A 16,160-nucleotide genomic window follows, 5' to 3' on the forward strand; every position below is an offset into this window, starting at 1 on the left:
TAGTAACATACAGGCCAATCTTACAGGGGAATTTGCTCAATTGAGAGTATGTCAATTTGATATGAAATTAACAGGGATAGCACCTGGCCATAAATTCACAATAAATAACAAAACACTTCTAGCAATAAAAATATTATAATTATTGTTAGTCTGCCAAAACAGAAAATTTCAGGAATGGAATAGCTTCATTTGTGAAGTTCTGTCTGATTACAGAAAATTTTCTATCAATAAATGTCCTATCTGCCCTTAAACATTCAATCCCAGCCTTATATCTGACATTAAGTTTCTCTGACACATGTTAGCAAACATGAATTGCCTTTGAATTACCCTGCTCTCCTTAAGGAGTAACATGCAACTTTACCATGTTTTATAGCATATAGAGTGTGCCTTGAATTTAGACTTGAGTTTGAATCTTTTCTGTCATTTCCTGACAGTGTTACTGGATGAACACTGTGGTTGGTCCAATATGAGATGTTTTCCAAGTTCCACATGGGTATACACAAAAGGGCTTTAATTTAATTTATTCATGTATTTTATGTATATTGGTGTTTTGCCTACATGTATATCTGTGCACCATGTGCTTGCCTGGTGACTCTGGAGGTCAGAAGATGGAATCAGAGCCACTGGAACTGGAGGCACTGATGGTTGTGAGCTACCACGTTGGTGGTGAGATCAAACTCTGGTCATCTGGAACAACAGTCAGTGCTGTTAAACACTAAGCCATCAATTCTGACCACCCCCCCCCAAAGATGTACTATGTAAATTATAAGTCACTTATTTAGTTATAATACACTTATTCCAATTACATTTTAAAATACAATATTTCGATTTGGATGAAGCATTATTTCCCTATATTCTATGGTTTTCATATTTCTCGCTTCACAGTCATGTTTACCACATTATCTTAGGAAGGGTATATTGTCATTTTAGCCATTTCCAGAGCTTGGGGGATACCAAACTCTTTAATTTCTGTAAGACATCATTGATGGATTATTTTACTTCAAATCTCAAGCTTCTCTCACATACCTTTAAGCCAGTTTTGAGTTTATAAACACCAAACATCACCAACAGCTGAAGTTGTCTTAAGCTAGGGTACTATGTATCATTGCAGTATGTAAAGAAAGATAATGTTTGAAATTTGAGGAACAGTGTGGACATTCAATACTAAGGTCATTTTTTTTTTTCATGAAGGATAGCTCTCAGTGATACCATCATCCCTGTTGATCACCAACAATCTCAATTATGAGAACTGTTCATACTTACAGTTTTGTTTTTTTGTTTTTTTGGTTGGTTGGTTGGTTTTTTGAGACAGGATTTCTCTGTGTAGTTATGGTGGCTGTCCTGGATCTCACTCTGTAGACCAGGCTGGCCTTGAACTCACAGAGATCTGCCTGCCTCTGCCTCCATTGCCGCCGGGCTCATACTTACAGTTTTAAAATACAGGGGAATTAGACAAATGAGGAAGCACGTGGCAAACCTACTGTGCACTCAGTGTGTTCCCGTTCTCCATGAATGTTAGAATTAGAGAAGGAAGCCACTATCACCAGAGAACACGGAGGCCAGTTTCCTCACCAATGCAATGAGGCTTCAGTGGGAACCCCAGACTTCCAGAATCCTTACAGAGTTAACTAGCAGAAGTAGTTAAAGTTCTTCTTTTTATTTGGCTACATGATGGTAAATAATTTCAGAAAAAGTTTCATGTAAAGCAATTTGTGGGAAAAAAAGTTAAAAAGCAATAAAATCGAGATGAATATAGAGAAGAAAATGGTCAATACTGAGAAACAGCCTTAGCAATCTAACTGGCAAAAAGACCCATTGTACTGACTAGTGTATTAGCTATGAGATGTTTCGGGTAGAGAAGTAACTGGCAGATAATAGCTCATATATTGTGGTTTTTTTCAGCACACAAAGACTTTGCATCAGTTCCAAGCCCTTCTCCTTTATAATAATAATAACAAGTTTCTAATCAGAACTATGGAGTTAGGTATCTACTTTCCAACTATTCTATTATTTACTCCAGAAAATATATTTTAAATTAAAAGGTGATACAGTTACAAACCTGATACAGTTACAAACCTAATGTAAATGTATTTATGGGATTTCACATCACTGCCCTTAAATCTTTATAACCTCTTAATATATTTGTTTCTAATAGAGACTTACTTCCCTAATTCAAATATGCTAGCATGCATAAATACTGACATTTAAATGTATGCTTATTCACATACTTTTCACTTGTCACGAGTTCACATGTTACATTTTGGAGCAGTTTCCCAATTAGAGAAAGACAAGTCTCCAGACTGACAATCAACCTGTCGCATCCTATTATACCAGTGGGATTAATCTCCAGTCATTTATGTGAAGTCTTTGCTCCAGTCATGAGATGCTTTTCATTCCCACCTACATGCTCCACATTATTCCCACAGCCATGACTTCCCATCACCCCTGAGAACCTGTCACCTTTCTTCCCTTCTGTTAAAATGAGCCTATTGTTCAGATTTCAGTTTGTCACTCTGAATGCCTTCCGCCTGCCTCTTTCCATCTTGCCTTATCCTTATCCTGTTCAGAAAGTCTGCGGTTCCCATGGTTACATTACACTATTGCAGATTTCAGGGAAAAACCAGATCAGAAGGGTCACAACATTTATAGACAGAAAAACCAGAGGCTCCAAAGGAAAAAAAACGAAAATTTCAAGTAAAGAGACAACAATGCCCGAGAGCTTCCAGGAGAACTGGAAAGCTTTCCTCAGAGGCTCCTCTGGTCAGTGGGCCACAGAAGGTAGAGGAAACACTAAGAAGACAGATGCATGCTGCCTGTGAAAGAAACACGAGATTCTCCTCTGGGCATTTCTACCATGACTCAGCATTGTAGGAGCCAAGACAAAGTCCTTTATCTTGTGCCAAGTCATTTGTTAACTTCCATTTGCTCTTGTCTCTACCTGTTAATACAAATATATGTTGTCTCCCAACCGAGTTATTGACCTTTAGCAGATAAATGTACTTTTAAGTTGTTTTGTAACTCTTTCTTATTGTTAGAATACTTAACGAAAAACTTTAAACTTATTAAATATGATTCATTCTCATTTAAAGTAGTAATTCCCAAGCTTATTGATCATAATACCCTAAATTATTGTGTATCGAGGGCATTATAGATCTTTTACTTATAAGGTTATATGCTACCATTTACATCTTGGACATTGGAATAGAACTTTGCTATGAATGTATGATATTAATAGAACAGTAGATAGAAGATTCATTCTGAGAATTCACAGATTTCCCAACATAACTTATCTATCACTGGCACCAATGGAACTGCTATGAAAAGCATAAGATTTCATACAATGTATTTTAATCATAATCACCATTTTCCTTCTATTAAATGAGTCTGTTGTTCAGGGTTAGGCTTAGGGTTAGATCCACCCCACATCTCCACCAATCTAACTTGGCATCCTTATTTGTTTTTTATTCTATACAGCCCAATCTGTGCTTCCCGTATACTCTTGGGTGTGTGGTTATCCACTATAGTATAGTCAACCTACCAGGGCCATACCATAAAGAAAACTGACTCTCCCTTTCCCCAAAGCTAGCAATTAATAACTCCACAGCTAGAGGTGAAACTCCTTGCTCATCTCACCCCTCTGTGCTGGGATTTTGTCGGACTTAGTTTGTGCCACTCTCATGCACACAGTCACGTGACTATGAGGTCGTTTGTGAAGCTGTCCTGTTGTAGATGTAAAATACAGTTTCTTGTAGTCTTCCACTACCTCCGGGTGGAGTCAGTCTTGTCAGGAACAGGGCATATTCCACTATCAGCTTGCCTGAAGTCCAGAGAATTTGTTTCTGACCCTTTCTGGGCTCCAGGGATCCCTTCCTGAAAGATTTTTGTTGTTAAGAGAGCAGACAATCTGATCTTGTGATAATTCCTTTTCATTTACTGATCATATTAACTTGAGCATGTCAGAAGAGAAGCTTCAGTAATGAAAGGTTCCCAGATTTTAACAATGTGCGTATTTAAATTAGCATTTTCGTGTGCGACCTCACATCTTTTCTCTTTCTACGAACTATGACTGGCATAAGCACATCTGTCAGCTGTCTCTATGAACCTCAATCAGATCCCAGAGTAATTCTGTAACTAAATTAAAAGTGCATCTTTAAATTCTTGCTTTCTCATTTAATTCGAACATGGAGGGTGACGTCATTCTTGAGTCTAGCCTCCACATGCCCGGGTGACCAACCTTTCTTTATAATTAGCCTTAATATTTTTTATTCTTGTATGCTACTGAAAGTACATTATTATTTAGAAATATTTTTTTCAAATAACCAAATATTTACTTTGTGATATAGTTTGTGTCTTACTGATACATTTGTTTTTGTTTTTATTTTATTATAAATTTGGTTGTATTTTGCTGGTAAATCTCCTAAGCTTTTAAATCTTAATAAAATTCTAGAACTAGACTTTTAAAACATAAATTAATATTGCTGACATTGTCAGCTTTGTATTGGCGCACTTTTGTGGTAAAGATTGTTGATTTCTTCTTTGTCTATCCTTTTCTGTTTCCTTCCTTATAAGAATTCCATTGTTCTTATTTGTTCAATCTTCCTTCTGTGCTTGTATTGTTATTATTCCAATTCTGATTCAAAGGGTGTTCATTTGGTGTTCAGTGTGACCAACCAGAGAGAGAGCAGCCTTCTAGAGATCACTACAATTTGTTCAGAGACAGGAGAAATAATAACTAATAACATACCAGAAGGACTACTGGGTAAGAGAGATACATTTTTTTCAGTGGCAATAAACTTGGAAGGATGTGTAACTGATTGTAACTGTCTTGACATCATGATGGAAAAATCTATCTGAAGATGGAGCCATAATATAGAAAAGAATAATGGAGAAAATAAGTACATCTTGGTGATACAATTTGTACTTGGTGTTAATTATACAAATGTTTTCATTTCAGTTGTGAATTTAATGAATTCATGTCCTCTGTTTGTTTCTTTCCCCAAACCCAACTTGATTTAGATGCTCTAATTTACAGATGATTTAATGAACACCAAGAGAAAAACATAGAGTCACAACAAATGTGCTGAATGACAGCAAAGTCCAATAAAAAGATAAAAAAACAGGTCATAATTGAGTCACTTTAATGTACTTCTTACAATTCACAGAATCAGTCTTCTTCTCACAATCAGCCTCAACTTTCAATTCTGTTGCCTTTCCCAATATGTCCTAGTCTACACATACACAATCTTATCACCAGTAATAGGAGAAAAAAAAATTATCTTCCATTTGTCCTATGGTCTATTTTATTTTCCGCCCTCTTGAGCAGAACACAGGCATTTTGAATAACTCTTAACAGCATTATGCTTTCTCTGTATTTACAACCCACCCCACCATTTAGAAGTGGCTTCAGTCCCCGGAAATGCTCTACAAATCCTACCTGACTTCTCAAACCAAGGCCTTTTTCTTATGGGAACCCTTCGTTCTTATTTAAGGGAGACATCACAGCTAAGGTAATAAAGCTGAGTAACTTCAGCCTGTGATCCCAGAGATCTCTTAGAAACTGAGAATAGAAGAAAGCCAGCGACAGAGATCCTTAGTACTTCAAATTTAGATGATGAAGAAAGAAGAAACCAAACACTGTCGAGCAAAGAAGGAGCAGACAGGTGACTTGGTGTAAAAACTCAAGTGAGACAAAGTGTTCTGAGCAAAGAGAAGAGTAATTTTGCTCATCTGCATCACACAGGCTGGGCTTAACTGAAAGTTGTCTAGATTTCTTTTCTGCAGTTTTTGAGACAGCCTGACCACTTTTATGAAAGCCATATTCTAGACATAATGCTGTTTGTTTGTTTGTTTGGTTGGTTGGTTGGTTTTTGTTTGTTTCTTTCTTTCTTTGGGTTTTTTGTTTTGTTTTGTTTGGCTTTCAAGACAAGGTTTCTCTGTGTAACAGCTCTGGCTGCCCTAGAACTCAGTTTGTAGACCATGATGGCCTCAAACTCACAGAGGTCCACCTACTTTGAGATTAAAGGCATGTACCACCATTGCCTGGTGACACAATGCTCTTGAAGTTCCCAGATTTACTCTATAACTAGCATGTGTTATACTATCATATAAATTTTCTTGGTTCTAATTATAGCTCCCAGAGATCAAGAAAGAAAACACTATCTCATGGTCATGTATTATAGTTCCTTCCATGAAAAGTGTTTTCTTGGTGAGACTGAGGCCAGGCACCTTCCTTGTCTCTCCATAGTGCCTCTCAGTGTTATAATATTGTCCCGAATACTTCTGTAGTGCAGATGCAAAGCATTTTAAAACAAGAACATCCAGGCCAAATCAAACCAATTATATGATACCAAACTGGCAAGAATTTAGCCATAGTATACAAATAATGGCTTTAGTTAATTAACTAGTTTGTATCAATTGTAATATTTATATGTTTTCTTCCTAAATTCCATTAACAGTTCTCTTGATTATAGGATCTAGAAACATAAACCAGTAGTTTAAAAGTTAAAATAGATAGTTCAATATTAGAGACACAGTTTATATCTCTGATCTCATCTCCTGATTAAAACCAAGAAAATTTCATAGGCTTGTCTGTGTGCAAGCAGTTAAAATAAAAACCCAAATCTAATAAAGGTGATGGTATTGCTGCGTGCTGAGTTTTTATTATAGGAAACAGCTCATAGTGTGCAGTAAAAGCTGCTTCACATCAGGCTGTTTATCAAAAGGGTAAAAAAAAAAAAAGACTGTGAGGCTTGTCTTGCTAACTGTGGATGGTAAAATTTTTCTTTCAACCTTAAAATGAATAATACACAATAAAAATGATGAGAATAACTATCAAGTCCATTGACAGTGAAGAAAGCTTTACCCTGTTTACTTGTGGCATTTCTTTTTCCACAGAGAACATATTTAGTTTGACAAAGACAGTAGTAAATTGGATATTAACATTTTAAGCATCGCTTACCATGAAAACACAGAGGTTAAAGCAGAAGGTGCTTCCTGTGCTGCTGATCACACTTAATGGGTCATGGGCAGGTGTTCCTGGGATTCTCCTGAGTTATCTCCTATTGAGTATCACTATGAACTGAACTTTCAAGGGGGATACTGGGTGCACCCAGTTAGTACATGGCAAGGTTTAAACTGTATTTTTTAAAATCTCTTATTCTAATTTCTGCTGTTACCACAAAATACCACTGAGTCATTCATAAGAAAAACAAGTCAATATTTTTCAAGATGGTTATAAATTTCAAGGTTATGGTGTCTACTGAGACACTATAAAACATTTGTCTTATTTGTTATCTTATTATTAATGATAATTATTAATGTATGTGTTTGTGTGTATGTACATGTGGTGCATGTTTGAGTGTGGGTGCATACATGCCATGGTGCATACGTGTAGTGCTTAGAGGACAAGTTGTAGGATCCAGGACTGAACTCAGGTACTCAGGCTAGTGTGGAAAAAGTATTGTGTATTTTAATTATGTGACCTTTTTCTGACCTCTTGATAACTGAACTTGAAATTCACAGAACCTTCTCATCTCAAACTTGTTTTATATAATTAAGAGTATTAGTAGTCTTTGGGCTTTTATGACTCTCTTAGCTACTTTTCTGTGTATTTAACACTACGATCTGACAAAGTCCTTTGCTTGATTAAATTTTACCCAGATCCCTGGAACTTTGTTTATGTTTATCCACATATTTCCTTATAAATCACAGTTTGAATAGTAGTTCAGAAAACTCAGTTTGGCAAGCATCTTCCACCTTTCATGTCTGGCCATCCTCCTTTTTTGACTATGTTCATGATTTTCTGTATCTGACCAATCTCCAAGTAGATGACACTCAAGCCCACTTCAGGAATCTTGCACACAATTGTATTTTAAAGTTTTTATTTTTATCAGTTTATTAACCAACTTTGATTTTATATAAAGCACATTTTCCAAGGACCTCTGCTTCCAGATTATATCATAAGTTCAGAGTTGAATGCATTGTCAAGATGTTTGACATCTGTCTGGTAAAATGTCTATAGTTTTTATCTCCTTCAAGACAGGAAAGCTTAGGACATTGGAACTATAGGGTAATTAGAGTTGTTAGGAGCTACAAAAAATAAGATAAAATCTCCACATTCATCTACATTGTTCATTAACTGGTTACAGATATAACAAACACTTATTTGTTCATTCACAACTTCACGGGTTATTAAGAGACTTTCTGTGGTAAAAATCTTCTTTCAGAGAGGAAGTATGGGAAGGTGAGTCTTCAGCTGAATGGGAGAAACATCAGGGAGTGGAAGAAACTAGGAACACAAGCTATAAAGGAGCCCGAGGCCTCAGGTCATTTAGAAAATCAGGAAGTACACCAGTATATTGTGATGCTAAGGATGATGGTGTGATATGTACTACACTAACCACAATATTTTCATCCACTCAAAACACATCGGGAAATCCAGTTCCTCATGAACTTGTGAGAGCAACAAATTTGATCCGTTTGATTCAAGTACAAATTTGTCCATTCCATTGTCAGGGAAAAGTGTTATGATGTGAGTCAAAGTGTATTGTAGAGATTGAGTTTCAATTTTGCTAAAAGTCATTAATTCTTAAATGGGTATTTTGTAACTTCTTACAAACCATTGAAATCTTAGAATTTCAAAGCAGTTGTGACCACACAGGTTTTTTTTTTTTTTTTTTTGGATAGTTTTTTTTTTTTTTCTGGGTCATCATGTGACCTTGGACTAAGCGTACCCTAGATGTTTCACCGTCATTTTCTTTTAGTTTTTTACTAAACTGAATTCATAAGGCAAGCAGGTACACAAAACAATATGTAGGTTACTAGTGGATAGGACTAGGGACAGTATTTAAAATACACTTGATTTAAAAAATTCTAGTCAATGTTATATATACTCTCTCTACCCAGCCAGATCCTGTGCGTTCTTCTCCAGGGTCTAGCATGGTGAATTTTCCTGATCCTTCCCTCTATGTACACTACCCAATGTCATACTCTCTAGTCTTGGACCAGGCAGGACTCAAAGAATATCTATGGTTAATCCTTATTGAATTGTATAAAAACAGAAGGGGCATTCCCAATCTCATTCCATTAAGCCATATCACTCTAATACCAAAACCAGGGAAAGACAACAACAAAAAAGAAAAATATAGACCAATATCACAAAAAAATATTAAAAAGACTACTTGAAAACAGAATACATAAAACCATCAAAAAGACTATCCACCTTGACCAAGTTGGCTTTATCCCTGAAATGCAAAGATGGTTCAATATATGCAAGTGAATATAAAATAAATAAATTAATGGACTTAAAGACAAAAATCACATCACCATCTCAATAGATGCAAAAAAAGTCCTTGACAAAAATCCAACATGCCTTCATGGTAAAAGCCTAGAGATAAAACACACTGCAACATAATAAAAGTTATATATGAGAAACCCATAGCCAATAACATCCTTAATGGAGAAAAGCTTGAAGCAATCCCACTGAAGTCAGGGATAAGACATGGGTGTCCACTATCTCCACTCCTTTTAATATCATCCTCAGAGTTCTGGCTGGAGCAACAAGGCAAGACAATAAGGTTATGAAATTAAAGAAATACCAGTAAAGGAAGAAGTCATCTACCTTTATGTTCAGATAATATGATACCATGCATCAAAGACCCCCAAATTCTACCAAAAAAAACCCTTACATAAATGATAAATAAATTCTACAATATATCATGATACAGAACCAACTTGAACAAATCAGTAACTTTTCTATACACAAATCACAAACATACAGAGGAAGAGATCATGGACCACTCTTATTCACAGTAGCATTAAAGAAAATAAAATGCCTAAGAATAAACTTCAACAAGAAAGTGAAATGCCTCTATAACGAAAACTTTAAACCTCTGAAGAAAGAGATGAAAAAGACACTAGAAAATGAAAAGAAATTCTTTAGTCATGGTTTGTTAGAATTAATATTGTGAAAACCACCTTTGTACCAAAAGTTATTTACAAACTGAATGCAATTCCAATCAAAATCCCAATCTCATTCTTCTTGGCAACAGAAGAAAAAGAAACTATTCTAAAATTATTTGGAATCACAAAAGACCCCAGATTGCCAACACAATCCTGAGCAAAAAGAGCATTGACATAGGGATTACTATCCTAGGTGTTAAGATGTAGTACTACAGCTAAGGAAAAATGAAATCATTAATCTTGCAGGTAAATGGTTTAAACTATTAAAGGAGAAGGAGAAAAAGAAGGAGAAGTAGAAGCAGAAGCAGAAGCAAGAAGCGGGGAGGGAGGGAGGGAAGAAAGGAAAGAAGAGAGGAAGGAAGGAAGGAAGGAAGGAAGGGAGGGAGGGAGGGAGGGAGGGAAGGAGGGAGGGAGAGAGGAAGGAAGGAAGTGGAAGTAACCCAGACCCAGAATTCCAGAATTACAAACGTTGCTTGTTTTCTCTCATTTTAGGTTCCTAGCTACTTCGCATTAAATTCATATTCTGAAGTAACTGCAGAAATGAGAAGGTAAAAAGAGACTATTGCTGGAGTTATGGAAATTAGGGTTGGGAGTTTGGAAGCAACAGACAGGGGAATAGCAAAATATAAGTTACCTGAAAGGGAAATTGGAAGAAAGGTGGGCTGCTCTAGTTAGAAAGGAGGAAGAGAGACAAATACTGAAAAGGGGGGAAGGAAAGTAAAATAACAATAAAGGTGTCTGAAAACATCATAAAGAATGATACTATTAATTATCTGCCTAAAATACCCATCACACATGTAAGCTGGTGTATAAGTATCCATATATAGTTTATACAAAAAAAATTTCCATCTGGGATGATAATGTTCCTTCAAAGAACGAAAGATCACTTAACAAGAACCTCAACACCAGGCATGAGAAGCCCTCTTTTGAGCTGTTGGTCAGTGTTGTCCAAGAGACTCCCTAAACATTTTAAGTTACCACACTATTCTTGGTTGCCACCAGAGATGGAAGGTAAGCCCCTATTGCTGAAGACACCATGCACACCAGATACAAGACCTGGAGGATTTGACCTGTAAGCTTCCTCCTGAGGACCAGCTTTCATAGTACCAGAAGACACCATGTAAGCTACTAAAGGAAGGAGGCAACCAACAGCCCTACCCAGCTATGATGCCTAAGAGCCAAATAAAGACTGACACTATAACTCTAAGGGCTCAGTAGTGGCATGGAAACCTTGGTGGTAACTAACAGATCTCTAATTGGACATAAGACTCACTCAACAAGAAGTTGAAATAGTGTCTACTACTGGAAACCTAACCAAACTACCCAGGGCTAGGGATGTAATGGATCTTGGAAGAGAACCTACCATCACCATTTTACCAAACCAGCATGATCTCTAACTATATTCTTAATATTTGTCTTTTACCCTCAGATAAGTGTAGTCCTCACCCCTCACTTGGGAAACTTCCTTTTGCAATCAATGGAGACCATTACAGAAAACTACAACCAATAAAAATGCAAAGTTGTGAAGTCCTGTCCCAGTGGATACATCTATAACACAGCCCCTCCACCTGTTCCTCAGGGATCACTAGGAAAAAGGGAGCAGAAATATTGTAAGGACCAGAGGACTGGGGAGTTTACTGTGAGATTGTGTTTTCTATTAATGTCAGAAGCTACACCTATAAAGTCTCACCAACATGATTGCCTACATATGAGTTGCAAAAGGATGGCACCAGTGACACTTGCTAATGTGGATAGGGAAATTTCAGGAGGCTTCAATCCTACTCTAAGAACTACAAGCAACTAGAAAATGTTCATATTGGTAGAAATGATCTACCCTGGGGAAAAGTATACCCCATTATCAAATGGACAGCCTTGGAAACATACATACAAGTAATACTATATGGCCTGAACTGGTTATACACATGTCTGTTTGTAATAAAGTTCATGAAGAAAGAGGGTATTAATTTGAAAGAGGGCAGAAAGGGTATATGGGAGAGTAAGGAAGTAATAAAAGGAAGGAGGAAATGATGTAATTATACTATAATATCAAAAATAAAAAGGAACTTTCTTTAATTTCCAAAATCAACAAGATCTAACTCCTTACAATATTTTTTTATAAAGGTAATTACTGGAAAACATTTCAGAGTAGAAATCAAGTCTTGAGTTAAAACCTGCCCCAATCCTTGAATATACACTGTTTTCCATACTTATTTGAAGAGTGGGGTTTATAGTATGTTTCACATCTCTGCTTGAGTCTATAAATTCTGTTATTGTACATACTAAGACTTCACTTCCATGCTGGAATTACAGGTGCAAACTACCACACAGGTCCTAGTTATAACAGCTTGATAGCTGTAAGACATGAAGCCCACTACATAACACCAGGAAACATGGAGTGACCTCTTGAATTGTTTATTCCATCACACTGGAACCTGAGATGACATCTCCTTTGAAGTAATTTCATGAGTCACTTGCATCTATTGAAACTCCCACTCTAAAAAGGAACTCTTTTGAATTATTAAAGCCTAACAATTTTCTTTGGAATTTTTAACTCAAATAAATTGCTACTAATTCTAGAGAAAACAAAATATTTGGAGATTAGTGAATCTCAATTTATGGAAAACTTGACTCTAGCTGTCCAATTGTAAAACTAAAACTTTCTGGAAGCAACGGCCCTCTTGTTTGCTACGCATTGGAATTATGTATATTTGATGAAAGATAATTTACTCTAATTCAATGTCCAATTGCTTCTTATAATATTGACTTTCCTTCTCTAAAGTCTATTGAGCTAAAATAAAGTATTATAAAAAAATAAATAAAATACAGCATGTAGCCAATAGTTATTAAATTGGAAAGATAACTACAGATGTTCAATAATACTGTGCCAGATAGGAGTACAGGAAATCAAGGTTGCCAGAGAATCTTAAACTGTGCTTTATATTTTGGCCTACATTTCCTGAATCCCATGCTTTTCATCATTGGCCCCTGTCCAACTCATAACTACATTGTCCGTTCAAACTTGAGTTGCCACCAATTTCAAACAATTGTTTACAAAATTCTTTTTTTTCTTATTTATATTATTTAGTTAGGAAACCTCCTGATCCTCTGTGAGAGGGAGCTTGGTGATATCTCACATGCAGAGGGAATCATAAAGAACCTTCACCACAGGATCTCAGCAAGCAGGAGTTATTCTGCGACATTTTCACAGGACTTTAATCATGTTCAGTTTAACCAGTCTTCCTGCAGATAGTGTTTATTTTAGTTTTAGTGTTGTTTGTAATTACTTGTTTTCCCAAACTACTGTCACTTTGTCAACAAATTACCTTCAGCAGTTATCAGGAAGGAATTGATGAATTATTCTGAGAATGCAGTATCTCTCAACCTTCAGCAGAAAGTGGAAAGACTGAGCGAACCTAGTACAATTCAATGCTCCATGCTCACAGCACTCAGTAGAGTCTGAGCAATGGGTTCAAATGTAATCCACTCACATAATTTCAATGTCAGCCAGTTGTAAAAGTGTTACAGAACAATAATGTCATGAAATTTCTTCAGATGGACTTAACAAACCACTCAAGGCCGTTTCTCAAGGCAGAATGTCACAGTATTCAGTTTCTCAAAGTCTCCTTTTATATCCATTTGACAAACAAAAGTAAATAAATATAAACAATAATTAACTCATGCATGTATCTTCCTGGCCAACACAACAGCCCAAGCTGCCAGCCTTTCCCAGATGAAGTATTACAATGCCCACCTGATTGCCACTGCCACATTCCCTCTCCTCCTATTCCCATTTAGCAACTAGATAGGTCCTATGGAAGCCTAGCTGTGCCCTGTGGCGAGGTTTTGATACTAAAGTTAGTACTAAAATTTTCATCATGTAGGTTGATTGTAAACAATAGGAACAGAAAATAAATTATTAGAACCTTCTGTATTTATATTAAACATTTATCATTATTGAGCAATTTCATCTTCTCCCATCACCTCTTTAACAATTGCTGGTGACTATTTATTCTTTTCTCATACTGTATTCCAAGTATCAGAGAAAAGATTGATTTAAACTAGCAATTTAATGTATTTGGTATGACAGACTGTTTTACCAGATGAAAAAAAAAAATGAACTGGTTGCTAAGGCTATTAAATAGAATCAGTTTCTTAAGTAAACGTGACACAGCACTTTGTGCCTCGACTCAGTGCTGCTTTGACTAACCAAATGTCGAGACTCACAGGTGTTTGTCTGCAACCTTGTTTACTTTCATCCCAATTTTAACTTAGAAAAAATTACAGAAAAAGATATATAAGCAGAACAAGAAACTCTAAATATGAAGCCAAATTCATAATATATTAAATAGTTCCCAGATTCATAAATGGTTACATTTGAACAAGGGTCAAAGCTAAAAGTCTAAATTTTAATTAAGATTGTAATTAAGGTAAATGTTAAACCTTGTACAGGGACTAAAAATATCATAAAAATGCCGAAGTGCTTAAGTTCTTATTTAAAATTAACTTATGCAGATTAAAGGACCAGCCTATAATATTGCATGGCTTACATGGCAAAATGTTGGTAGAACAGCTGCCAAACATAGATGTGACTCTAAGCTAATAACAGAACAACAGTAAAAACAAGAAACTGACAATTTTCTTCAACTTTGGCATGGTAAGATTGTATTTGTAGTATGTGTGGAATGATAAGAATTGTGCTTAAAGGCACAAAACCTATAAAAGAAGGCGCTTGGGAGGACCAATGAACAACATTGTACTGTTCCATGTTTGCAGGTTGACAAGGAGGAACTGGTAATATTGCAGAAGGAATGAGAGCTTTTACAGAGACCTCAGGAAACACTCTGCAAATACTTTCTGAAGATTAGCTTGAGTTTTCATGAATGAACCATGTTACTCATGGCCAGGAGTGACTTTCCTGAGTCGAAATTACATTCATGTTTTCATCTTAGTTTTCTGTGTGTGTGTGTGTGTGTGTGTGTGTGTGTGTGTGTCCCAGAATGCAAAAGGCATTTGCTTCTAGTTTAGTTTAATGTACTTCATGTATAGTGTCCCTTTTTGATCATACAGCAGTGTTCATTTGTGGATAAACTATAAGCTTCTCACACAGGAGCTCAGGTACCTTTTTATACCTCAGTCACTTGACTGAAATTTTCCATAAATTATCCAAAAGGACCCCTGTCCTGAGAATTACCAGAATCAAGGCCATAAGATTAAGGGGTCATTTTTAATTATGTAGACTAGTGGTAAACAATAAAGCTATAAAATAAATTATCAGGTTATAGATTAAAGTAATATTTAAAAATTTTATATTCACTGGAGTTGAATAATATTCTAAGTTTACAAAATTAATGCAGCTTAAAGATTAAAAAACAAGTTGAGAAATATAAAGATAAAACAAATACCTATTAATTCTCAATGAGATTTTTAAAGCTATACTTCATTATCTTGTTCTTTTCCCAGCTGATAAAACACTATTCATGTTTTAAATTGGATTGAAATAAGAGCCAGGTAGTGGTGGCACACAATTTTAATCCCACCATTCTGGAGGCAGAAGCAGTTGGATCTTTGTGAGTTTGAGGCCCACCTGGTCTACAAAGTAAGTTCTGAAACAGGCAGAGACAAGATTACACATAGAATCTCTGTCGCAAACAAAACAAAACACAAAAAAAAAAAAAGAAAAGAAAAAAGAACTCTCTTAACATAGATGTTTGACACTCTGATCACCTGGGAGATTTTGTTCAGTTTCAGATGTCTAACCCACCCTGCTCTCCTGATAACACTGTCTGTCACTGAATACTGTACAGCAATGTGTTCTTGGTCAAGCATAAAACATGTGAAATCTTTTTCATTGCAGCTTTTCTGGCACATTGTTTTACATTCTGTCGCAGTAAGAATGCATTCTCTTAGCATTGTGGCATTATTGCCTTGGCAACACCTAATTTAACTGTAAGACAAAATGGTGGATGTTTTATGGGGTAATTAACATATGTTTTTGGTGCATTTTAACCTGATGCTATTTTCTGCCTGAGGTATTTATTAATTTCCCTATAAAAATTTTATATAAAAAGCATCACTTTGCTTAAAATGAAAACATTATAATTAAAAATTCAATTTCAGGAGGATTCTGCTTTAGCAACTTCTCAAAAATGTTTTCCTTTTTAAGAAACAATATCTGTTTCTTAAAAATCTTTTTAAAAAAA

The 16,160-nt window shown here is 35.9% G+C and overlaps 1 protein-coding gene across 5 annotated transcripts in view; it reads right to left on the reverse strand.

The window, feature by feature from the left end:
• The window catches only part of Rit2 (Ras like without CAAX 2), a 320,403-nt gene that overhangs the window by 33,201 nt on the left and 271,042 nt on the right, over positions 1-16,160 (reverse strand). The gene's annotated exons all lie outside the window — the stretch shown is intronic.

This window comes from Peromyscus californicus, unplaced genomic scaffold (genome assembly GCF_007827085.1).
Source record: "Peromyscus californicus insignis strain IS unplaced genomic scaffold, ASM782708v3 Scaffold_17__1_contigs__length_78620276, whole genome shotgun sequence".
Taxonomy (NCBI): Eukaryota; Metazoa; Chordata; class Mammalia; order Rodentia; family Cricetidae; genus Peromyscus; species Peromyscus californicus.